The sequence below is a fragment of the Ochotona curzoniae genome, unplaced genomic scaffold (genome assembly GCF_017591425.1).
Source record: "Ochotona curzoniae isolate NIBS_2020 unplaced genomic scaffold, NIBS_Ocur_1.0 contig_2688, whole genome shotgun sequence".
Classification (NCBI taxonomy): domain Eukaryota; kingdom Metazoa; phylum Chordata; class Mammalia; order Lagomorpha; family Ochotonidae; genus Ochotona; species Ochotona curzoniae.
Genome location: NW_024465553.1, coordinates 3831170 through 3857902, shown reverse-complemented (window position 1 = coordinate 3857902; position 26733 = coordinate 3831170). Strand labels below are relative to the sequence as shown.

At 47.8% G+C, this 26733-nt stretch overlaps 1 long non-coding RNA gene across 1 annotated transcript; it reads left to right on the top strand.

Annotated features, from left to right (window-relative positions):
- The first annotated feature begins 16531 nt into the window (after positions 1–16531).
- Positions 16532–18194, top strand: LOC121153097. Its single transcript, XR_005883340.1, has 2 exons — positions 16532–16575; positions 17985–18194. It is a non-coding gene; the product is annotated as an uncharacterized LOC121153097 (long non-coding RNA).
- The last annotated feature ends 8539 nt before the right edge of the window (positions 18195–26733 follow it).

The following is a 26733-nucleotide window of genomic DNA, read 5'->3' as shown; positions in this document are numbered from 1 at the left end:
CAGCCTCCTGCCCTAGGCTGACATTGTGAAAATCAACTAGTCACAGTGCCGAGCTCCTGGCATACAGTAGCAGCCTCCATCTCACTGTAGTATTACCACCATCATGGTTGGTGGTATAGACATCCAAGAATATAAATATTACATGGCCCATCTGAGAGCCTCCAAGGTGGGTGGGTTGCTCCAGGGTAATCCAGACCAAGCAGTGTGTTTGGGAGTTGACCTGGGACTGATGAACCCAGGTTTAATTTCAGCTCATTTTTCATCTCTCATCTATATATCTTGCATTCTGACTGTGGAGTCCTCTTTATGCTGGTCTGACAAACATCTTGGAGGTTTGTTAGTGGACCCCCTAACCTCCAGGGCAAAGAGCTACATGGGCAGAGGAAAGCCTAGAGGCAACGAGGCTGGAGAGGTGAGCTCACACCAGGAGGCTGAGAGGCTGGAGAGGTGAGCTCACATCAGGAGGCTGAATCTGTCCTTGCTCTTCACGTACGGGGCAATGTTGCCCTGTCTGGGGAACTGCACTCCCACCGCTCTGACCTTCAAGAGCTGCTCCAGCATGACTCACACAGAAACTCCTCGTCATCCTTCAAAGGCGTCCCGGCGACATCTCCAGGGTGAGGTCTGAGTTGGACCCCCTGTCTTTTCTTTCTCACACAGCTTGTGCAGTTCCTGCATTGATTTCCCCCACGTGAGTGTCTATGTTGTGTCTATGCAATGTGGATGCAAGGGGTCTTCCCTCCAGGAGCTCAGGTATCTGTGGGGAGCCGGACAAAGTTACCAAGCACCAAGGTCACACAGAGAGCAGTCTGCCTTCTCAGCTTTTGGGCCTCTGATAAGCCCTCAGAACTGAGTGGTATGTGGCATCTAGAGTCTGCACAGGCAACACAGCACTCCTGAAGTAGTGTGGTTAAGAAAGAGGGCAGCAACTGAAATCTGCTGGCAGGTGAGGGAGCTGGGTGCAATAGGGACCCTGGATTTTTAGGAGTTGGTCAACAGGAACCACAGAGGAAGCAGCATGGAGCAGGTGGAGATCTGAGTCTGGTGTCTCTGGTGCTGCATTCCTGGCTTGTCTTAGGAAGTGTCTGGTTCTTTTTATGTTTGATTCTGTGATCTTCTCAGAGTCTGACACCTCCGTTTTCACAGAGAACTTGCACGTAAACCTGTCTCTGAGTTGAACAGGGTCTTCCAACCCTAATTCTGACAATGCTTTTAAGTAATAATGACTTTCAACTAAAAATACCTCATTTTTTTCTCACTGCATATTTGGAAAATATCTCATTTTTAGGTGCTTGGCATTCACTTTGTGTACTGTTTTCATACCAGGGCAATCAGGTCCACAGGTGAAGGTTGGTGGAGGAGGCTTTTGGACCTGGTGGCGAAACTGACAGCTGGGAGGCTAATCCCAGGTGCTGGCTGCTGGCCCTGGCTTCCCATGCTGCGAGGCCACAGTGACTGCTCAGGTCACTGAGTTCCTGGCACTCACACAGGAGACCTGCACTGGATTCCTGGCTTGCAACCTCGTCTTTTCCCACCCTCAGCTGAGCAGCTCTGGGCTGTGTCTCCTGGGCTGCACTTGTAGTGGCTCTCGGGTCACTCCTGATTTCATTCATGCTTCTCCTCGGGGATTACCTGCTCACCCTACATCTCTAAGTGGTCCCGTCCCCGTCTACCAGAGACACTCGATACTCAGCAGCTTCCAATTCACATGCCCTCTTCTCTTCCGACATCCACACACTAAAACCTCATTGCTCCTCAACATTCCATGCTACTTGGGGCCACAAGCAGCGTGGTCCACACAATCCTCTCTTCCTTTCCTGAGACACTTCCCTGTGCCCCGCTGAGCTTTCTGCTACCAAACTCACAATGCCTGTGATCTCTGTTCTTCCTATGCTAACACGTACGCAGGCACCTGTCTGGTTCTCCTACTCTGGCGAACAGCGGTGAGACTCCATGTGGTGACGCGTGTGTTAACCACTCATAATGGAGAACGAAATTTGTGATTGTAATAGCTTCACCCTTGCACAATTTCATATCACTTGGGATTCCTGAAAGGATGAACTTCCCAAATCCCGGGGGGAATTGTGCTGAGTCTGAGATGGGTCCCACATGAACGTCACCCAGTGTAGGGTCTCAGCAAAACAGCCCAACTGGACAAGCAGCTGCCAGACACAGAGTAGTCTTGTTCCTCCTTATCATTCTCATAATTGGGTGGGAAAAAGCCTGCAGCAGACTCCTCACTCATGCCCATTTGCACCTAGTGGCTCTGAAGAATGTTTCTTTCTTTTGTGTGTGTGTGTGTGTGTGCAGAGACAGAAGGAATAAAAAGGAGAGGGAGAGAGAGAGAGAAAGAGAGAGAGAGTGTTGGAGCAGAGATGATCTGAGAGCAGGATCCAGGAGCTTATTCTGGGTCTCCCATGAGGGTACAGGGTCCCAAGCACTTTGGGACAACCTCTTCTGCTTTCCCAGGCCAAAGGCAGGGAGCTCAGTGGGAAATGGAGCAGCTGAGACATGAACCAGCACCCATATGGTATGTCAGTAGAGGTCAGCTGAGCCTGTTGAGGCACGGCTCTAGCCCCTGCTGACTTCTCTGGAAGCTGCAACTGGAAACTGGAGCCAGGTGCCAGAGCTAAGAACTAGAGCAAGGAGTCAGAGCTGGGAACTGGAACCAGGAGTTGGAGCTGGGAACTGGAACCAGGAATCGGAGCTGGGAAGTGAACTCAGGTTCTCCACTGTGGGATGTGGGTGTCTGAACTGTCAGGCCAGATGCCCACTCTTGCTTAAAGGATCTTAATGAAGCAGTTGCTACAGGAAAAAATTCTTTATAAAGTGTGGGTGAAATGCCTTAAAAGTAATACTAATTCTCAAAACAAGTAGTCACTCCTCACTGGCCAGGCGCTAGGCTGGATAGTCTGAGTCATTGCCGAGAATGTTGCCAGTGGACAGGTCACCGGTGTAGCAAGGGTCACTGATGGGAGCACTACTCAAGCTTCCTGTGACAGCAGGTGCCCTCATGTCTCTGTGGGTCGGAGGCCTGAGAACCATGCGGCCCGGGGACTCAGAGATGAGTTTCCACATCTCCGACACAGAGCACTTGGGAAGCTCCCAGTCTGTTTTAATTTCTGTGAAACGCTTGATTTGTCCCGCACAGCAGCAGTGGTAGGGTTGGGAAAGATCATTCTCACATCTCAGTAAGGCTCCGCTGCCCAGGGACCCCGTGTCCAGCCATGTGACCCCTGTCTACCTCGGCTGTCAAAGTCTCTACAGCCCGTGTGAGTCATCTCACGTCCTTCTTGAGGCCAGGTGCTTCTGCCAAACACGGAGCCTCCTATCACCCTATTCCCGGCAGCTGGCTCACCAGTCATCTCTAGCAAGTGGGAAAAATCTCAGTGGCTCAAGGTTGAAACTTGATTTCAATGAAAATAACATGACAGGAGCCATGAACAGGACATTCTTTCATTTATGGAAGTTGAATAAATGCTTGTGGCTGTTGAATATTTGCCATCTGATAGCTGGAGAGCTTGTGGCTTCAAAATCGCATGGGACAACAGATACTATCTGGTTTCGTTAGCTCCCTCTTTGTCATGGCTTTGACCTAATCAGCAGGCGAGGGGGTACAGAGAATGACCCTGTCTTGAGGACTTAACTGGTGGGAACATAGGACAGGCACAACCTTGACTTTGCCTCTTGACCATCTGGGCAATGAGCAATAACCCTCTCCACTTTTTATTTTATTTTATTTTATTTTTCCTTTTATGAGGCTCAAAGACCTGGGTCACAGATCAAAGTTCACATTTTAATTTAGTAGAAGAGAAGGGATTCCAATCCAGGGCTTAGGTTTTTTTCATGTTCAACCACATGTCTCTCTTTAGATGTTTGCCTGTGCTTTTGATTACTTTGGGACATATTCTAGAAATGCTGGGCTGAACCACGAGGAAAGGCTTTAGGGTCAAGATGCAGCTCGCCAGCCACAGGCATCATTTTTCCCTGGGCTAGGCTTGGATTTTGTAAGTAAATACCCAAGTGCAAGGGAACACTTTTCTTGGAAAATGTCGGTAATGTGATGCATGTAAACAAACTCTGTGCTAACAGCCCCCTTGCCATCCTGGGGCCTGTGGGCAAATTAGACCAAGCGAAGAACAGTTTTAATTGGGAAAAGGCCCAAGGGGAGACGGGCTCAGCAAAGAGTGCTGGCATGGCTTGGCCACTAATTCTCACCAGGCGTTGTGCTGGTTTGTTATCCACTGTAGCCCTTTAACTACCAGAACCTTGCCCACTGAGTAGATCAGGATATGCAGGCGATGTCCAATAACCGCCACGAGACAGGGCAGTAGTTCAGAAGCTACGCTCCATTCCAGCTGGGGTGGGAGTCCATCCTGTGGAGTTGATGGTGATGATTCCAGCCCAGCAAAGGCCTTGCTTTCAGGAGGACCTATACTCCTGTGCTGAGGCTGCTGTTCCCAGCAGCAGGACTAAGTGGCTTGAAGCGATGGCCATATAAGCCCTCCCAGGTGTGCTGGTCGAACAGCTGCAGGAAAGATCCTGCCCCTTTACTCCTCTCCTGGATTCGTGCAGCTCAGACACCACTCAGTTCTGTGTCTCCACTTGAGCTCCTGCTGTGTGCGTCTGTCTCCACATGCACATTTCCCTTTCCGTAAGCACCCTAGCCGTGAGGTGTTGAAGAGCACAGTGATGGCTTCTGTTGACCTTGATCATCTCTATGAAGATCCCGCGTACAGATGAGATTGTCATCTGAGGCACCAGGCATAGGTGCCCACATTTCTGGGGAGGAAGCATGTGAATGCGCCAAATGAATTGAAAACGTACAAAGGCTGCTGTGGTCCTGAGCCCAAGACCCCCTTCCTACTCCACATCCTGATGTTTGCCTGGCACCCCATCTGTGAACCTAACAAACCAGTCTCGTGGCTTTGTTCTGGTCCATGTGCCTCTCCAACCTGCTTCCTCTCAGCAGCAGTCTCTTGCAGCCCATCTATGTGCTAGGTTTCTGCTTATTCTTCAAGGGTAACTCAGGCTACACCCGCACAGATGTCGGGCCAAACCCCACCCCAGCCTCTCTATAACTTGTGCTCAAGTACGGCTCCTTCGATGTACTCTGTCCACATCTCAGTTTCCGCTGTTCCACTGGCCTGGAGTGCCTCTGGGCTAGGACCTGCGTCTCTGGCACGCCTTTGTCCCGTGTGTCCAGTCTATGCAGTGGTCTCTGAGATGCCTTTCCCACCAATGAATATGATATCCTTTATTATTTATCTGAGAGGAAGACACACAGCATAGACAAATGGAAAGCTCCTTTCTGTTCCCATGCTCCCATCTGCTGCTGCCAGCAGTCCGGATTAAATTGGATCAAAGTGACGAGCTGGAAACTCTGCTCTGTGTCTCCTGCGTGGACAGCAGGGACCCGATTATTTAGCCATCACTGCTTCCTCCTGGATGTGTAGAACCAGGGGTCAGAGTCAGGGTTCCAAGCCAGACCCTCAGCTTGCAACTTGTCCATCTTCACTGACGTCTCAGTGGCTAGCTCCTGGGATACAGTTATCTCTCCTGGAATTGGCTGTGATGGGTTTCCTTATTACTAGGTTCAAGGTGTTGCAACAGGCAATCACCGCAGACCCTTCTCACCTCTGACTAGGAAATCCAATCTCCCAGAGAATATACTTATTGTGTAGACATTGGACAGCTAATATCCTAATAGGTAACTCACCTTCCCATGTTTTTGAATTTATCTTTCCTTTTGTGTTTTAGTTTGTGGTTTGTTGATTTCTTTCCTAAAAGCATGAAAATCACCCCCAAACTTCTCTTGTCAAAGTTTAAAGAATTTTCTTTTCATGTTTTGGTCCTCTACTAGAATTTAGTACACACAGTGTGAGATGGGACTCTAATCTTTCTCTCATTTTGATCAAAGACGGGTGAAGCACAATTTGTTGGAAGAAGGGGTAGAATTTTTTTCCAGGGTAGCTGGACAGTTACTTTTTGGCGCAGGTATATCACCCACACTCTTCCTTGCTAATCGCAGCCATGGTGGTTTTTGTAAACTTGGGAGTAAACATCGCAGAATCTCTCAGAGTGGATCTAATTAAGGATTCAAAGATGCAGAGTCCCCAACTTTACGTAATATGATAACCGTAAAGTTGGCATAAATCGAAGCACAATGGTGACTATGTCCCCTGGCTAACGTTTCAGTTTAAACATGATCCAGAAGCGATGATTGCTCCGACTCGAGCAGTTGAACAGCTAGAACCACAGCGCAAGAGAGTATTCCAGAATTTTCTCATGGAATGATTCAGAGGGCCACTGCAGATTTGTCCTTCTGTCTGGAGCCATTTTCAGCGTTGTCCTGTGCCCCAGAATAAGTGACCAGAAAATTCCTGAGAGAGAGAGGAATTGGAAGTCCCAGTTTTCAGACACCAGAGGGATCACAGAAGCCCAAGGCACATTGAGGGACCTTGTGGGGAGAGAAGCTGCCCGGAAGCTCTGGCTGGTAACAGCGAAGCCGGGGACATGAGGGAAGGAGAACCTAGGGAGCAAGCACAAGGCCAAACACTGTGACTCAAGGAAACGGTCACGGACCTACTGGATTCCAGAACCCTGGGCGAGATGCTCGAGCTTTTCCTCGCGTGGTCTCGGTGTCCAGAATAGACATGGGAGCGAGTTTGCAAGACGACAAGTGACTTGCTCAGGGCCACAAGGTTTGGAGTTCTGAAACGTGTGCAATGGATCCTTAGCCCGTTTCTACTGCCAAGGAGCGCCTCATAAGCACATGTTGGATTTCACCGGAGCAGAGAGAAGCCACGGCTAGAGCGATCCTGAGGCTCTGAAAGAGGCCTGTGTGGGACTGGGCCTGCTTCTCCTCAGGGTTCAAATTACTCTCTTTGCTTTCTGCCTGCCACAAACGACTGCCTGGAATGGATCCTCAGCATGGCAAAGCGGACAGGGTCCTGTCACACAAGCCAGATGCACCTGGCTGGGTTCCCAGCTCCGCCACCTATTAGCTGGGGAGCGGGTGGGAACACTCGTAACCTCTGACCTGAATTCCCTGCTGCCCAGTCTCCCTCGGGGCGGCCGTGGAGATGAATGACACAGTGCATGGGAAGTGCCTGGTGACCAGCAGGCCTTTGGAGAGATATGGTAGTTACCCCATTAGTGGTGCGGCTTCCTTGCTTGCCGGTGTCACTTCCTGGTGCCTGTGAGCCGGCGGGAGGGCACACTTTCCCACGTAGATCAAATGGCCACTTTGGTTGATTACAGGGTTTGCTGTGTGGATCTGTGTCTTCAACAGGCTCAGCACTTGCCCTCTCAACTAGAGCAGATGCGAGTCAGGCTGGGGTGTAGGGAAGGCAGGAAGGAATCCAGGAGTCCCCGGGGACAAAGTGCCACCTGGACACATCTTCCTGCCCGATCTCCCAGGCATAAACCCGTGCCCCCCCCGCCATACCCTGGCACAGGAAACCCCAGGAGAATGCTCTTTGTCCTTGGACCCTGGGCCTGAGCTGTCGGGAAGCGTGTCCTGCAATTCCTGATTCCTGGAATTTGAGGAGACGCACTCTGAAACACAGTGTCAACACTTCTAAGTCTAGGTACTGGCGGTCTTCGGGGGACAGATGAAACAGAAGTGACAGCAGTGGCCAGCAGTGAGTTACTGGGGATGTTGCTCGTTGGCTCGCAAGTGCCTCTTTCCTTTGTACAGGCCACATTGGCCTCTGGAACATCGTCCTCTCTGCCCTCCCACGGGCACACGAACACAAAGGTCTGGTAATCCCTGAGCACCACTGGTTCCCACCCTCCCCATGCTCCCTCCAACGAGCTGGACCAGGAATTCGCATAAAAGAGCAGTGTCACTGTCACTTCAGCCGCCACTAATTACTACCAGCTCTTCGGGCTTACTGAGCACTGAACATGTGCCAGAAAGGGCCTCAAGCTCTGGGTCTGGGGTGTGTGTGTGTGTGATTTCCATTTCACACCACACCAAGCTTTTGGCTACAGGCCCTTATCATCAGTCCCATGTTAAAGGTGGAAAAACTGATGCTTCGTGATTTCCGCAGGTCATGAAGTTAGAAAGTAATGGAGCCAGAGTTGGCAGCCAGGACTTACTTGGTTGCTTACCTGTGTGGCCATTACAAGAACCACTGGGGAAGAAAGGGATAGCAGTCAGCCCCCTGTCTGCATAACAAAATGCCTGGGGTAAGGCACTCGTGCGGGTGGAGGATCATGGCGGCTCCCTTCTGCAGACCCCATTATCTGGGTGTCTGGTGAAGTTGGAGGATGGCTGTGATGGCATATGTGCTAACAAGGGACCACAGACAGCCCAGGAAGCAGAGAGAGAGGTGGTGCAGCATGCAACCCTTGATAAGAATTACCTTCGGAAGGAGAGCGTTCTCCAAGTGATCTGAGGACTCCCCCATAGTGCTAGACGCTATCGGTAGATTAGGTTTCTACCCTGTTGATGATACTATTAACCGGTCATTTTGGGGTTTAACAGCATGCATGAGTTTTGGAGCCAAGTCATGTTCCAATCATAGCAAAGGACTATTTTCAATTTCAAGCTTAGAAAACAGAGACAGCCAGGGATGAGAGAACCATAGCAAGTGGCTTGAAGCAACAGACACCTGGGCCCTGGACACCTGAAAGCCATACTTCTGCATTGGTGGCCAAGTTACTTGGCCTCTTAAAGCCAAGATGAGAAGAACATCAGGGACGCTGGGTTGACATCATGCATGCAGAGTGCCGTGCAGGTATGATCTGGCAGAAGCTGGGATGGAAGCAGGGCTCATTGTGACGGCTAAGATCCCCCGCGAGGCAGAGTGGCAGGGGTGTGGCATCCCTGGGTGGTTGGCTCTAACACACGTGCTCTTGCCATAGTGCTTCTCTGCTTCAGACACCCGCCATGTGGGCATCCACTGAATGGGAACATGTCTCCTTTCGTTGTATCGCCCTCTGTTACTGTGCCGGGATTTGGGTCTTTGGAGGGCATGTGAGAACCTTTGGCCCCTCAAGGCACCCAGTAGCACATGCAGAGCTTTCATACATGGGACTTTTCTTAGTGATGGTGGGCCCATCACGGCTTTGCAAGGGGACACTGGGCTTGCTATCCTCCAGCTCATTCCCCTTGACCAAAGTCCTTCAGTGTCAATGAACAGAGAGGACTGGAGGCTTCTCCTCAGGCCCAGGTGAGAGAACTGGTAACTGAGTGACCCAGTGAGCAGCACAGGTGAAGCTCAGCTCTTTGCAGCCATGTATCCACCGCACACTGCTCCCGGGTGATAGGAGTCCTGTCCTGCTCCCCTTTGCGTGCAGGACTGAAGGAGAACCAGAGAACACTCACAGGAGTATCAGAAGGCTGACTGCTCACTGGTCCTGGGGCTTTGTTTTAGGTACTCCAGCTCTGTAAAGTGGGCTAGTGTTTCTCTTGAAATCTTGTCCTAACATAAGATAAGGAAATGCACACAGTGTCCCTGGGCCCTGTACCAGCACAGTCTGTGTGAGCCAATGCTTCAGGCTGAAAATCAAATAGGAAAGCAGCTAAGACTGAATGAGACCCTAGGACAGAAATTGTTGGACTCCAGGACCCCGGGCTACCTGTGATTCTAGGTTGGCAGTGAACTTAGCTCACTGAAAGGGTCTAAGAAATGCGACAAATGGATCAACTTTGCAGCACAGGTCTGCAGCCACAGGTCATGTAAAAGGCAGAAGAGGAAGTCAAGTTTGGCATCCCATGGGATGTGTCTGTTGAACTTCTCCTCTGCCCCAGCTGTCTCTTCCTGGTGGAGTAGCAGTTGGTGATTCCGGGGAGACCACCTTCGGCTTGTGCTTGGGGTAGAAGGGGTCTGCTTCTGGGTGTTCCGCATTGTGGTTTTGTTTCTATGGTCAAGAGGCTTGCCTTTGCCTCATGTTACTGAGTCTTAAGCTTTTCCACCTTCCCGGAATGATCCTACTACTGGTAAGCCGTGGTTCAACCATTGCCTTCTGAGCAAGAAGAGGGTATTGAATCATCACCTTTCCTGTTGGTTTTCCCAGAATCTCAGAACAGTCTGGTAGCACTCAGAGGACCACCCATCTTTCCTTCAACAAAAATCAAATCATGTTTTCTTCACAAAACCAAATGACTTGGTCCCACAGCAAGCGTTTCCCGGGAGCTTGTGAATTCCAAAGTTGCTGGAGCAATTTAGCCTTGGAAGCTTAGCTTCCACCTTGGACTCTCAGAATTATTTCTTGGAAATGTGATTAGCACTGAAAAGCTCTATGAAAATTGGCAGCCAACGATGGTTTCTCATTATGCGAAGTGCCCAGAGATTCACCCCCAAACACCTCGTGATTTTACAAGGGCTATTATCTCTGAGCTGCATCTCTTCTTGGGAGCTTATGACTTAAATAAGAAATGCTAATTGTTTCTGAGAAGTGTGTGGCAAGGACTGGGGGCTACCATCTCCCAGGAGCCAAGTCTACAAATCCCAGGTGGTTGCTGATTTTCTTGCCAGATGCTGGAAGCTCTCCATCGGCCAGCCATCAGTTTATGTGGACTAAGTCACCATTTACATCAAGCACTGCTTTCATGCAAGGTGCTGTTTACTGAGCTCAGTACCACAGCGAGGAGCGTGAGCTCCTGAGTAATTAGAATCCTGTCCTCGCTGGGGAGCGAACAAAGCCTTCCTGTTATCTCCGCCTACAAATGGGATTGCAACGGTGATATCTCTGCTTCCATAAATAATATGTGCCATGTAAGTAAGGAGCCCTTAACAACGGGGCAGCGCCCACAAATCATTTCATAAACATGAGGGAAGCACTCAGCAAGCGGCTCATCAGTAAACAGGTGGTGTCCTGCATTGAACGCAGGCGCTCTCACATGCATTCACATTGCGTTTCTGGCGTCAGTCCTTCCACTGAGGCTTTTCCCCAGGGTCTGCAGGCATGCAACTCCGTGGTTACCAGCTTGGCCTCTGGGGGCAGAGGGACTTTGGTACAGAGCTGCAGCATCTTGAGAACTTGGGAAATCCACTTGGCTGCTGAGAGCTCCGGACCTTGGAGTTGGGAGAGCCTACCTGCTTTGTCGACCATGACCATGGATGCATTGGATTATGTTGGATCCAACAGATGAGAGGAGACGGCCTTTCATATATTTCCTTGTTTCCATGTAACATCTAATTTCTCTTTTCCATTACTCTCTTTGATCAACTTTTGTCACGCTGCTGAAAGTTTGATCTCATCATTAGCTTGGGCTTGATGAGCACATCTGAGTTCTTTGCCCTCCAATGTCTCTTTCTTTTTATTTTATTTTATTTTACTTTTATTGCAAAGTCAGATATACAGAGAGGAGAGACAGAGAGGAAGATCTTCTGTCCACTGATTTACTCCCCAAAGGGCTGCAACAGCTGGAGCTGAGTCAATCTGAAGCCAGGAACCAGGAGCCTCTTCCTGGTGTCCCACATGGTTGCAGAGTCCCTAAGCCTTGGGCTGTCCTCGACTGCTTTCCCAGGCCACAAGCAGAGAGCTGGATGGGAAGCAGGGCAACCAGAATTAGACTTGGAGCCCATATGGGATCCAGACACATGCAAGGTGAAGACTTTAGCCACGAGGCTACTGCACTGGGCCTGCCCATTTCTTTTTGTATTCCTCCCTCCCCTAGGGATATGTCTGTGCCTTGCTGAGATGGAGGCATTCAAGGGTTGGGCCCAGAGTAGGAGTCTGCAGCCATAAGGACTCATGTGCTCAGCACAATTGTAGTTGGACATGGGTATTACGTGCTTCCTGAGGTGATCCCCTGGATTTTTCACAGGTCTCTTTACAGGGCCTCCCTTGGTAGATCCTGGAGATGGCAATGTCCTTATTGGGCCTCTTATGAATTTCTTTAACCTTTAGTTTCTGAAAGGTTGCTGTTAAACACATTTTGGTTAGCCCAGAGCTGGGTTGTTTCACCTGACTCTTCTGCCTGATTCCAAGTGCTTCTGAAAGCGAAGTTGTCCCTGATGACTGCTACTTAGTTTTTCACATCCAGCCAGACTCATACCTTTATGCCTGTATGAACAGAGGCCAGAGTGTGTTCTGTGTAGACTCCAGCTCTTGAGAGAACGTGGCCTCTATTCTAAGTTGGAAGAGTAGTGTGTCAGAAACTTCTTCCCAAGATGGCATCTTCTCTCTTCCAAAGAATTCTTAGCAGCTGATGGGCTGACAGTGTGTAATGAGGATGGAATCACATGGTGGGTGTTTTGGAAGAAAACGGTTCTTATCTTTGTTTTTCTTGATGCTGGAATCCTTCTGAAAATCAGACATGAGAAAATGTTCTGTATTTCGCCAGTTATGTTGGAGATGGATGAGATTATGTTCCGTGTATCTGGAAATGGCCCATGCTAGCACGCTGCTATGGATTAGCTCTTGATATTAGAAACCGCCAAGTGCCAGATGATGAATACATTATAGTGTCATTGTAAGTACTATTGCTGTAGGCACTCCGTTAGATGCTTTACATTTGGGAGAAAGCCTCTGCCATTGTTCCCCACGGTACTACGGAGGATATCGAGTTTGGAAAGGCCCATAACTGGTGAGCAGGCATGGGCATGGAGGTCCAGAATAGATTCCTATTTCCAGACAGACAGATGCATGTACAGGTGCATCTTTGGTCTTGAGACAAGTGTTGATGAAGCCCATATTCACTCCTAAGAACTCATTAGGGTCCCTTCTGAATCCAAGCCCCTTGCCATGCTTGCTTCTTGATTCTCTTGCTGGAGTCTCCATTTTCCTCACACACTGGATAATGCCCATTTTTGTTTGTCTCTCTGCTCTCAACATCTGAGTCCCATAAAGGCTGGCTGAGTCCCTAGATGAGTTCAAACTGCTTTCAGATACTTGAGCCATTACCTGCTGCTTCCCAGGGTTTGCATTGGAAAGTCTGTATGGGAAGCAGAGCCAGAACTTGAACCCAGGCACCTGATATGGAGCTTGAGTGTCCTAAGTGGCATCTTCATGGCCTGCCAAAGGCCCTTCCCTCAATTCACTCTTTCCTCTTTCTATTTCTGTCACGTTGCCGTCTCCTTACGTTTTGAACCTTTGCTCCCATGAGAATACCTTCCCACTTGCTTCTTTTTTGAGGCTTTTCCCTAGCTAGGTGAGTGATGCATGAGGTAGGGGGACATGAAGGCAGTCCAGCAAGCCAGGTCTCTGCCCTCAACCACTTTCCAGTCTAATTGGGTAGAGCAGAGGTCGAGGGTGGCACGTTCACATGTGCTCCCCGTTTGAGCCATGCCTGGGCACAGCCCCTTGGTGAGCCCTGTGTATCCCCCGCTCCCAAGGGAGGCTGGGCCATTTGATTAAAGCAGCTGCTCATGCCTCTAAGCTCTGTGGCTCTGGGATTGCGGCTTGCCTTAAAGTCCCTGCAAAAGCAGACAAGTCCAATTTGTGATACTTGAATCTGATGAGTGCGGGAACCGTTAGCATTGGGAGGCAGGCCTCCCTGAGCCCCTTCTCCTCTTTCCCCTCCAGGCAGCTTTCATGTTTCTGGGCTTTGATCCCATTATCCCAGCTCCACTTTATTAGTTCCACCTGGAGAAGAGCCTGCTCCCCAACCGACTGTGAAGGAAATGCGGAGAGCCAGCTCGCCACTCCCTCTTAGCTTTAGCTCTCTCTTTACACTTCTGGACTATGCCTCTCCCCTTTGCCCTGATTGTCTGGGAAGTAAATCGCTGCCACTGGGATGACCTGAGAGTTGCTGAGGCCAATGGACAACTCAGCATCCCGTCTGGCTTCTTCATGGCAAAATTCAATCAGATTGGACTCTAGAGTGTCTTCTAAGAAACCGGTGAAAAGGAGCAGGTAGGTTTGGATCCAGGTAACTAGGTCCAGGTTCCTACTATTCCTAGAGGAGTCGCCTTCCCTTCACCTGCTCTCTTTCTCATCACACAAGAACCTGAATTTTGTTGTCTTCAGCCATGGCATCCATTCACTCTTTGCTGTGGATCTTCATATAAGGTTTCATTTCCTGGAAAATGGTTGGTTTCCCATCCATAACCCAGGTCCAGAGGTCACATCCCATGAGTCATCTATCCTTACATGGATAGTTGTGTGCCCAGCTCTCTGCCCTTAAGCCATCCCAGCATGGGACAGGTTATGGGTCTGTGTACATCCTTTTCCCTCTTGGCTGACCCACTCATGCAGGAGAGCAGGGCTAGAAAGAGCACTCAGGGTCACACAAAGGAGCAAGTGCAGTACAGAGGAATCTGGGAGCCCTGGGAGCAGCATCAGGCACCTTCCCCAGGCCCGGGTTGGTAGCAGCAGCTTCCCAGTGAAGAGGCAGAAGGAAGAGCAGAGAGACGAAAGGTCCGGGGCAAAATGAGCAGAGGGGCTGCTTGGGCAGGGTCTTAAGGTGAGGAAGGGAACCTGACTGGGAAGAGACTATACTAGCTTTGGCTCAGTAGCAAACCATCATGTTGCTTAATGACTTCAGACAAAAGGTGTTTCCTTGGCTAACGGTTTTGTAGGTTACAAACAGGCTCAGATTCAGGAAAGGCAGATGTGTTGGTTGGAGCTAGGCTCAAGTGGCCTGAGCTGGATCTCACTCACAAATCTCAAGGCAGGTGCTAGGTCAACTGGAAACTGCCTACTTGTCCTCTTATGATATCTGGTCATCCAACAGGTGAACTTAATCTTTCATTCTTGACTGTGAAGGTTATAAATTATAAATCAGATACCCATGATGCTACTTGAGACCAAAATCAGAATATTCTTGGCACCAGAAGTTGCTACATTTTACTGGTGGAAGTAAGTGGCACAGATTTTAAATGTCTTGACTGGACACACTGCTTTTTCAGTATCACCAAGGGCTTGTGTCTGGAGAAGGGATGAGGACCATGTACAGGAGGGTGGCCAAAATGTATTAAACTTTCAGTTTTCTCCCAGGCCCTGAGAGGAGATGGAAAAGAGACATCAACATGTGTGTAACTCTTACATTGCTGCCTGGAGACACTGTAGTGGGTGTAGAAGCCAATCAGAAGCCAGAGTGCCCACCAGTCTACGGTTGGGGACAGGGGTGTGGAGGAATTCAGTCTGTGTCAGCACAAGGATGGAGAGAGATCCCTGGGATGGACTGAATCCAGAAATGGACCCTTACGCTCAACTTCCATTGACTTTGGGTGAAGCCCACAAGGTGATGGATGCAGAGAAAGACTCATTGGTTTAACAAACGCAACAGGTAAGACAGTCCATCCTCATGACAAAGAATGGAATAGATCCCTACCTCAGACCATATTCAAGCATGGACTCACAACGTACAATAGGCATCGATGTTAGGGTTGAAACTGTACAACCTCTAAAGGAAAACATCGGTGAAAATCTGTGTGAACACAGATTAGGCAACAGTGCCTTATGTATGACACTGACAGCATAAGCAACCAGAAACAATCAGAAAATTGGTAGAGCAAAAATAAAGATTATTTTAATTTTTGTTTTGTTTTATTTATGTGGAAGGCAGTGATAGAGAGAGGAGAGATAGGCCCCGACAGAATTCCCATCTGCTGCTTCATCCCTCCAATGCTTTTAGCGGCTGAGGCTCGGCCAGTCCAGACAGGAACCAGGAACTCACCTTGGTATCCGGCGTTGGCAACACATACGTGACTAGCTGATCATCACTCGCACACTCTCAAGGTACAAGGGTGGAGCGAAGACTTAAGCTTGCGTACTCTGCTACGGGAGACAGGCATCTCAAGCACCGAATGCCGGACCCTCCTATTAAAATATAAAACATTTGTACCACAAAGTGAAAACGAAAAGGTAAAAGAGAACCCACAGAGTAGGAGATACTATTTGCTAAAAGATATTTGAAAAAATGCTTGTTAAAATATCTGCATCCATAAAATAGTAAGAATCCCTACAATGCAACAACGAAAAGGATGACTACCTCATCAAAAGTGAGCCAAGTATTTGTAAGGATATTTTTCCAAAGAAGGCATATGAATCATCAACAAGTGCTGAAATAACATTCGACACCCCCAGTACTTCAGGAAACGCAACTGAAAGCTCTGTGTACTGGGATGACTAAAACAATAATAATAATAGTAATAATCATCCCAACTGATAGTGATAGTAAGACAGCAATGCATGTTGGGAGAGATGTGGAATCATTGCTGGTGAGAATGCACCTCTATGAAAAACAATTTAAAAAGTTAAACAGAGAGACCACAGCTGCAACCCCACACCTACTCATCCCCAGGAAAAATAATAGCAATTCCCACAACAAAGCTCATTTGCCAGCGAATGCTTGTAGCAGTGTGAGCAGAGCTACCCCACATGAGAAAAACCTTGACAGTCAGAGGCTGATCCTTGGGGAGATAAAGTAGTGTGGCCCCATCAACGGAATGCTACTTGGCAGTGAAAAGAGGGCAAGGCACTGCTCCACGTTGCAACATGAATGGATGTGGAAAAAGCATTGTGTCAAGTGAAGGAAACCAGTCATAGAAAACTAGTTATTGTATGAATCCACTAATATGAAATTAACAGAATTGAGAAATTTCTGGAGTTTGACAATAAATCAGAGGGAGCAGTGCACACTGAGAAACATTGAACACAGACCCTGAGGAGGTGAGTTGTCTGGTATGTAAATTAGATATCAATAAAGCTGGTTTCTAACAAAGAATTTACTTGTCAGCAAATTTAAGCAGATTTGAGAAGCAGCAATGGGGCAGTGGAGTGCAGCCTCTTTAAGTATAGTAGGGGTTTAGGAAAAGGAGGGAAAGGGTGTGTTTAGGTGTCAGATTCAGTCAAAGATACCTGCTGGGGGTGGGCCAGCTTTGCGGGTGGAAATGCTTGGCCTGCTCTACTCCCTTCCTCGGATCCGGTGTGAGTGGCTGCAGCCATCGGATGACCTACTGCACATGAGCTTTCCCTCATTACCGTACCAAGCAGGATGTCCTGGCTGCTGTACCTGCATGCAGGTTGCATGCCGTGCGACTTGGGCTATTTGTCCCATCACAGTCATGAAGAGGCAGCTGGTGCAGCTGCAGTGTCCAGTCTGCCTGGCCGCTGTGTTGGCCTTGGCTGTATCTTCCACCCATAGGCCACGGACTTGGGAGTGTTCCCCTGATTTTCAGAGATTGCTCATGACAAATGGATTTCTCTCAGGCCCCCCCAAGATCTGCTGTTGCGTTACGGGCCTCTGGTACAGTGGCTAAGGTGCTACTTGGAGTGCTTGGGTTGGTGGCCTGCTCTGCTTCTCATCCAATTTCCCACCAATGTATAACAGGGGAGGCAGCCAAGTCTCTGCCCCACACACGGGCCAGGTTGAAGCTCCGGGCTCTGAGCGTGGAGAGCATTTGAGAAGTAAAGCAGCAGATGGGAGATCTGTCACTCTGTATTCCAAGGAAATAATACTTGTGTCAAACCTTTAAAGATTGCCTGCTTCCTGTGGAGATGTCGTCTGCTGCTGCCTGAGCAATTCTGATTGTACTTCGGGTGGCTTGTGGTTAAACTCGCAGTTTTCAGTTGTGAATATTTCAGAATTTGGACAGTGATTCTCAAACTTCAGAATAAGTTGTTGAGGATGGAAATATTTAAATATTCCGTTAGCAGATCTGCTCTTAAACATGGCTATTTCATAACACAGAGAGGAGTCGGGAATCATTATTTTGGTCATGTATCAGGTGGATCAGAGAGAGGGTTGGGGAGAGTAAATGGACCAACAATTTATTTAGAGACCTCTGACATGGTAACACTTTTTATATTTTAATTTCTCCACTTTTTGAAGACTTTTTTTTTAACTTATCCTGGATGTGTGTGTGTGTGCATGTGCTTATTTGTAATTTATTATTTTCATGTTGCAAACATTTATTTTCTTTAAAAAAAGTAAATGCATTTATCGATTAGTTACTAAAATCTGAAGTTTTCAATGTAATAACACATGAATGCCTTGCTTTTGCTTTTAACCCTCTCCTCATCCACCCTGCCACCACCACCACCGCCAACAATCCTTCAAACATTGCTTGGATATTAAGCAACACAGAAGTGGAAGGGATGAGCCAATGAGCCAAGATGGACTTTGAAAGACCAACTCAAGCTAACCGAATCAGCTACGATTGAGGTGCTGACAAGACAGGTCCCATGTGAGGAAACAGAAACAGGACTACGGACACTGGCAGAGGGGGTCAGGTATCCCTGGCTCTGAAGAAGAGGAGCCTGCCCTACTATGTCACATGGCAGAAGAAGCTGCTGATCACTACTCTGATTTCTGCCCTGAGGCCAACATGCCTTGACTGACCCAGTGGATTCTCAGCCCATCTCAAGCATCTGAAGCCATATCATGTTCCTACCACCTGGGCCATCACCCCAGCAGGGACCCTACCAGCATCATGGTACAGTATGCTCATGGCCAACTGGGCACACAGGTGACCAGGGACCCAGGCGTTGCTGAGCTCAGACAATCCACATGGTTGGGAAATGGCACTGCCCAAGGGGCAGTAATTAGACCAGGTGCCTGCAAAACTTCTCAGGAAGCAGTAAAGTTATGCAGGAAAAGTTGAAGGAGAAACTGATTTCTCACTGACTGCATTCTCTTTATACAGTTGATTGAACACATGCAGGCCTTGAGACTCCTTACTCCAGCGAAGAGTCCAGGACGCAGCACCTGCAGTGGATACTCCAAGTGGATCATCTCCTGTTCCCTCCCTGCTGTGTTTAAGGGGCCCTGGGTACGTGGTCCTGACTGCTGGTGGAAAAGATGGCAAGAGGCTGGAGGCTTACCGTAACCCCAAATGATCTTGTGGTCTGGGCATTAGATGCTCAACATAAGATGCCAGCAGGTGCTTGCTTGTCTGAGAGTTCCTTTCAACTCCACCTGCTACAGTGTGCATGTCTTCCTTGGCTCAGGCCCCCTTCTTTCTTCAGCATGAATCACTCATGTTCTACCTAGCTCTCCCTGTGATGACACTGGGCTCAGTCAGGCAACCCAGCATCATTTCCCACTGTAAAACCCCCGTGTGACAGTGCTGAGGTTACCTTGTAGGCTGTAACACAGGTGCAGGTTCCAGCATGAGCACGGGAGTATCTCAGGTGAGAAGTCTGTCACTGTCAACACATGTCCAGGAAACTATGGCCGAGGATCTGGTGGTACACATTGGCTGTGATTGCTCTCACCACGTGGGCCACCTCAGAGAGAGGTGTGGGATCCAGGGGCCCTTACAGAGCTTCCCAAGTCCTAAGCAGAAGCACACCAATCAGTGGAAACCCACTTGCCAGCTCCACTGCTGTTGTTTCTCCAATCCCCAACTAACCCTGCGAGTGGCAAAATGCCCAGGCTTCCCCAGGCTGACTCTAGAAAGTACATTCTTTCTACATAGAAAAAGAGATCTCTAGAACTTCCTTGGGCCTTCTAGCCTACCCCAGGGACGCTGCAGGAAAGCACAGCCCCACCACCCTCGGGGCTCATTGGTGTGTGTGCAGAGTGAGGCCGACTCTGGGCAGAGTCTGCACCCACTCCATCCCGGTGTGCTCCATCCCTCTGACTGTTTCCTGCAGTGAAGGTGTGCAGAACCCTCCCTCAATACTGGCTGTTCTCTAATTTTCCAAGAACTTCTTTGCTGTTAAGAGCAAGCAACCTGATTAGAAAATCAGTTCACATTGATTTTGGTGCTTGGAAAAGCCATGAAGAAAATCAGTTAGGTATCAAGAGCACCACAAATGACTGCGAGTGCATGTTCTGCACTTCTAGAAGGACCTGGGTTTTCACTTCTCACGCTGACTCGGGTGAGGCTTGGGAAAGTCCCTTCTCTTATCTCATTTTCACTTGATACACCTGTGAGAAACTCGCTTTGAGTTCTGCATTCTCTCTTTTCTCCTAAAAATCTTGGAGAGCTACGGGTTTCAAATATTCACAATGACTAGTCGAGTCAGTTCTGACGGACTGACTTTGAAACACATGCTTGGAGACACCGGCCCAGAGTCTGCCATTCGGCCTGTGCCGCCCTGCCACAGACCTGCCTCTCTAGTCACCCACCCTGGGCAGACGCCACCTGGCCCTTGGCACTGGTGCCCCCGTGTCTTTTGACTTTGTTTTGTGCCGCCTCACAGCACTACCCAGAGAAGCTATGGGCTTAAGAGACAACGATGTGATGCTTCTTTAGGGAACAAAGAAGCAGGGCTATGAATCTGACCTATGAGTGTCACGCACGGCTGACCTTTTACTCCAAATGAGCAGCTTGCTTTTGGGAAGTTGAACTCCATGAAGTCCTTTAATATGCACCTCCCTTGAACCTTCCTTTTAGGTTGTGTCATTACTTTTTAGTAAGGACACTGAACTTTCCAAGAGAACCATGGAAGTGAATGCCAACTCTTTTTTTTTTAACCTGAAGTCATACCATCATCCAGTACAATCAAGTATCTGCAAAGCATGACTGAGGAGGAAGAGATACACAGACAGAAGGCAAAGGAAAATTCTATACAGCGTATACCCAGCTAGACAGACACTAGATAGATGATAGATTGCTAAAGGGAAGCATAAATCACACAAACCAGTATTACCCTCCCAATGGGGTGAGAATTGGCTATTTTACAGCATACAGCATTGCTTTCTCTTTTTAGCTCAGGTGAGTCTGTGGCCCATCAGCAGGTAATAGACACGGCATGGGGCTCTGCTGCCAGGACTCCACCCCAGAGGAAACAGCCCAGACACAGCAGAACAGAATCTCCCGCTGCCAGTCCAGAACTCTGATGGACCAAGACCAGCTTCTCTACAGCAGGACTGTGCATGCAAGTTTGTGGTCTGGGAGGGAACTGGCCCTTGGCAAAGGCCAGGGGTGAGGGTGAAGCAATCTTTAACGCACGGGAAATGGGACAGATGGGGGACTTCCCTGTGGAAGTCCAGGGAAGCTGGAATCTCCTAGAACCGTGTTCTAGAATGGGAGCAGCTGACATTGCTGTCTGGATGCCCACTTCCTGCTGAGCCTCAGCCTTATCTATGAATCAGTGAAGTGGTACGTGTAAAGCTTCTACCTGACACCCTAAATACAACTGCTCCTGGCCCTGCCTTTTTCTTTCCAAGGCCTTCTTGAGCAGGCTGTTTTTGCATCAGAACTGTGTGATTTCCTAGCATCCCAGACGTGGAGGCCAGGACTTGCTTTGGTCAGTGTTATCTCCAGATGAGACTGCACGGGAGATCCAGTTTGTCCTGGATATGCTTGGGGGTAGTTTTACAGGGCAGCCAGAGCCTGTGAGTGCATCCAGGTGTCTAAGCCTTTCACCAGAATGGTAATAGTCCATTGAAGTGTCAAGGCCTCTGAGTGTGGCTGAGGCTGAACACTGGGTTTTGATCCCTAGGGCTTGACAGGCTGTGAAAGCAGGAGGAAGGACCCAGGGACCCTTGCTGAGGGCAGGAGGCTGCTGAAAAGTGGCAGTGATGATTCATTATCAATTTGGGGCACTTACTCTTCAGGTAGTAGATTCCCTCTGTTCTTTCCATTCTTCTGCGACATCAGCCACTTTGGAAGGTGCACAAGGGATGAAGCCCAGTGTATGTGTGTGTGTGTGTGTGTGTGTGTGTGTGTGTGTGTGCACAAGTGTGTGGTAATGAAGGTGGGAGCTGGCCATGGTGGTAGAGAGAAGTGGTCACAAGAGAACCACAGAATGTGGGGCGGGGGAGGTCAGGTGCAAGGACCTGACAGCAAAGGGGACAACAAGTGGAATGTCTGAGTCAGCAGAGGACAACTTCAGCCTGGTTGGGCTGTTAAAATGGGGATGTGCAAAGAGATGGTAGAGGGACAGCTGGAGCAGTGAGTGAAGGGGAGCATGACTAGGGGGCGTTGACCTGTAAGTTGCTCATTCAGTCCCTGCATGAGCTTGTGGCCCTGTTACTACTACTATGTTTATTTAAGAATAAACAAAGTTACAGGAAAATCAAGAAACTGGCCCAAGTTACTAAGTGGAAGAGACAGAAACGAGCTGAGCTGGTTTGGCGGCGGAGTCTATAATTGTAACCGCAAGGCCGTGGCACTGCCTCTGATCCACACTGCCTCCCTACTGCAAGTCCATGGGCTTGTTGCAAACGCACTGGTGAGTAGCCAGGTGCAGATCCTCCTTTGAAAGCCAACTGCTTCCTCTGCTTTTGTCTGAGGCACATGCCAGGACCACAGACTGAGACAGCAGAGGTCAACTCAGGGCTAAACTGTTAATAGTCGATGGGGCCTCTCCCTTTGTCATCTTTCTCTGGCCCTGTCACCATGAAAGTGACCCCTGGCCAGAGCAGTGCAGCCTGAGATGACAATTTCCACACTGTGTGCTGCCGGTGTAGACCCGGGCTGGAGGAACGGTCACTGCAGACTCCCAGGCAAGAACTGGGCAGAAGGCAGAGGGAGAAGATGAGGACAGGGAAGTTGGGGACTTTCAGGTCGTTAGCTTCATTCTGCAGTGAGTTGAGTGAGTCACTTTGTAGAAACCGACAACGGCATTCCTGTGAAGTCCCACGGCAGGCTTTCTTGCAGCAAAGGGGAACAGAGTGGAGCAGGTATAGCACATGTCCTCATGCTCACCTGGGATTATGTTATCACTTGCTGATTTTTCTGTCTTCCCTTGTGTTTGAATGCCTCTTAAGAAACCCAAACTCTTCCAGACGAATGACTGATTCCTTTTTTTTTCATAAATGCATAAGCAAAAGAAAAGTACTTAGTACAAAAATAATTTCAAGAAGTTGATATGATAATAAACAAGTACTCAGTATCCTACATAACGATAATAGCTGCAACAACTATGGCTGATCTTAGGCTGGAGATAGAAGCAAAAATGTTGTGTCTGAAACACAGATATGCTGATACTACCTGCAGGCGACTGGGAGGGGAAAGGTGTACAGGAACTGCCCACGCTCTGTGGCCTTGCATGTGTCACATAAAATGGGAACTGACACAAAATCCCTTCAGAGGACTGTCATGAGACTTCACTGACATAATTCAAGCTCAGTGCTGGAACACAAAAAATTAATACAAAAAGGAGATGATAGCTTAATAGACAATGCTGATGTAAAGGTAAGTCTCTCTGACATATTCCAAAGCGGTTTCAATTCTATACATTTTTTTTTTTGGCTGCAAATTCTTGACCATGTGCATGACATTAAATGCAAGTTATAAACTACCTGATAAAACCCAAGGAAAGGGAAAGTTCATGATGACTCTTTCTGGCTGGCATTGATTCTGAAAATGCTATGATTCATGGACTGTTCTCAGCAGGCAGCAATGGCCTTGATAAATGATTTGTATCCTAATTTATTATTGTAGTAAATATATACTGTGGAACATTTGGAAAAATAAAATGAATTTTAAAGCCTACTCCCCATGCTGATATTTTAGCTATTTTCCTCCTTGTTTCTTTAAGGTCAGAGTCAATTCACAAGGTAATATGAATGTATACATGATCACACAATTTTTTTTACCACTGAATTTCATTCTCATTATTTTGTAGCTTAAAAACTGATGTTTTGCAAATAACGTCTTAAATATGTGCTTATAATCTCTTTCTATGAATAATAAATAAGTTGTTAAACCGTTCCTTCCCATTGAGTGTTTCTGTATCTTCCAATCGGTAATGAAGTTAAGTAGACTCCAGCGTGTTTAGGAATAAAAGGAAATTGGTGTTAAGATACTTCATTTCATCAACAAGCCCAGTCCCGTTATTATCAGCATGAAAGTTTACATTATGTAAAAACTGTTTCAGATATAAGTACCAGTGTTGCACCAATCCTTGTGTGCAGGCTCATCAATAAAGAAGGAAGCCAGACACGTAAGGTCAGCATCAATGGCTTCCTAGCTGACTGCTCAACCTCACTAACAATCTATTTCCTCATCTATAAAATATGGACAACATAATATTCCTCACAAGAGGATTGTAAAGATGGCTCACATTTGCTTGACATCTGTGCATCCCCAGCTCCTCATCTGAGATGCTAGCTTTGGAATCAAATAGGAAGTCAGTGGATCCAAATCCCACCTCTTGTGTAGACAGAAACACTCATGCAGGCAGAAGCATGGCTTCCTTCATCCCTTTAGAGGATGGAGTGACGACTGCCACGCAGCAGTCACTTGGTAAGCAGTTACTGAATCAATGAACAAACGTTCCTCAACACGAACCCTGCAGTCATCACGCTGTCGTCTGCGAAGCCCAATACTGTCGTTTTAGGCCCAATACTGTAATTAATCATATGACCAAATCATGATTGCAGGATGTTTTCCGCTAGAATATAATCGTATTTATGGAAATTGCAATGTGTCTTCAGCAAAACAAATCTTGACTTCATTGTCCTACGTTGAGAGAACAATGGATTTTGTCTGTGGAATGTTCTCCCCCTCCCCCATACATTGCTACAAAATCTCATGGGGGGGGTGTGGAAATGGGAAAGTAATTTTTCCAACAAAACATCTCGACATGTGGGTGGTCAATGATGTTTACCTAAGATGGATTTGTGGCTGCAGAGAAAATTCTTGTTTCCCGAAAGGTGAATCTCACTGAGTCTGATTACAGAAATAAGTTTTACTGTTTGATGTAAGGAAAAAAAAAGTAATTTTCTAATTTATCCCTGCCCCATACAAACAAGGCCAGGAAAAATTACATGTTTTCCTGCCACTCTGAGTTCTGCAAAGGCAGGAGACTGTATCAATATTGAAATTGCAAATGCTGGAACGCTGGAATTGCTTCCTGCCCACGAAAACCAGATTTGGTTGCTTCTCTCTTGGCTACAGTGTGCATAATCATGGCCCATGATGTGACTGCACAGATCCGGAGGGTCGCATGCTGCCTCTCTTCCCCCTGAAAGGAGGACACTCAACAGGCACTTGGTGGACCTGCTTCTTTTTCATAATTCACCAGTTTTAAGATTGAGGTAAAGTCAACAAGACTTGTTTTTTCCCCCCCTCTCCTAAAAGAGGCTAGTTCTTCAAAGTTACATGTGATTCAGAAAGATTTTCCATAAAGAGCCAGGGAGTCATCCTGTCTTTTGCATTCCAGGAATGGGTGTGACACATGTTGGGCACAGGTGCAACCCAAGATGGGCTCCCGGCAGCATCCGTATAAGGCATCTCAGGACTCAAGAATGGATTATCCAGAGCATAGGAAGAGAGCTGGTCAAGCAGGAAGCTCCCTCCAAATCCTTCCTCCCTTTGTGATGCTCCAGCCTCTTCTGCTTTTAGCAAGGGTCTCCCTGGGTCTCCCTGGTCTCACTGGGAGAACTCAGTAAGTCTTTGTGGCCGCCTCGGACTGCTCAGCAGATCACACAGAGCAGCTTACTGTTGACTCAGAGGGGCCAGCCCCAAGTCATAGGACCTGCCCCACTGAAGAAGCATCATGTCTCAAGCCTTTTACTGACTCAGCTGTAAGTAGGAAATGGGACTCCATTGTCATGAAAGTGATGTAATATGTATGCTATTGCCAAGGGAGGTGCTTAGGAAATCCCAAGGAAAACTGAAATCTGAGCACTGAATTAAGCTCATGTTTCCTTCTACAGGGATCTGGAGGAAACAATCGTTCTTGGACATGGCTTATCAGGAAAGCAGAATGGAGATCTTCCAAGAGAGTGACTTTTTAATGAGGTTTCCATACTTTCCACGTGAAGTTAACACTCTCAACTTTGTAGCATGGGAGGATTTTACATCCGTATTAACGAGAAAACAAAATCAGAGAAGCCAGGGATTCGACCAAAGCCAAAGAGCAAAAGGAAGCGGCTGCAGCTGAGTTCAGGATTGGTGTTTGCTGACTTCAAAGCCTTGGATCTTCCACCAAGTTAGGTGAAGAAGAGAATGTGGTGTTTACTCCCAGGCTGAGACCCAGCGGCAAGAGGACTGAGTCAAAAGCAATATTTTTACCTCCACTGTATTCAAGTTAAGAGTTAGTTGTCTGTAAGCACCATATGACCTGTGGCAGAGTTTAGTTGGGAATCCAGGCAGTGGGTCTTGGTGACTTGATTATTTTTAATAACTGTCCCCACAGGACTGTTGTCAGCTAAAATGATTTGATGATTGAAACTCCATAGGACAGTGCCTCACCTAGAGAGTCATTCAGTAAACATCACAAGTTATTTGGTGTTATAATTAGTTCTATATCTGAAAATTCAGCATCCAAAGATTCAACTAACTGTGGATCAAAAATGCATGAATAAAAATCACATCTGAACGTATGCAGACTTTCTCCCCCGGTCCTTATGCCCCAAGAAATATAGAAAGGATTTGACACACGTGTTAAGACTACGACTGTGTAGGCATGTAAGCATCATGGGCAAGCCCAATGTCACTTCTGTGCATCTTGGCATCTCAAGGGTCCCCAGAACCAATTTCCAAAGGATTCTTGCAGACACCAGTGTTGCTCCTCTCATGGCTGTGGTATGTGCAGGGGCTGGCCTGGGTGTGAGAAGGTATGGTCTGCAAGGATGAGGGGTGCTTCTAAGTACCACAGTTTTCTAGAATTTTTGAAATTCAACCATTATAAAAGAGAAAGAGAGAGAGGTATAGATAATTCTTCTCTTAGCCATTCAGCTGAAAAGAGTAAGGAATCTAAATTTCTTTAGAAAAAATTTCACAAACTTGATGACTCACATATGATCCCAATAAAAAGTAAAATGGATGTGTTTACACATACAGAGAGAGAAAAGAAGATAGAGAGACTGCATATGTAGCTCCCTACCAGAAATTTACAATGATTTTCCTGCTTAAAATATTTCAAATAAAACTAATCCTTATATTTGCTTTAAAAATCACAGAAAACAAGAATTTAATACAA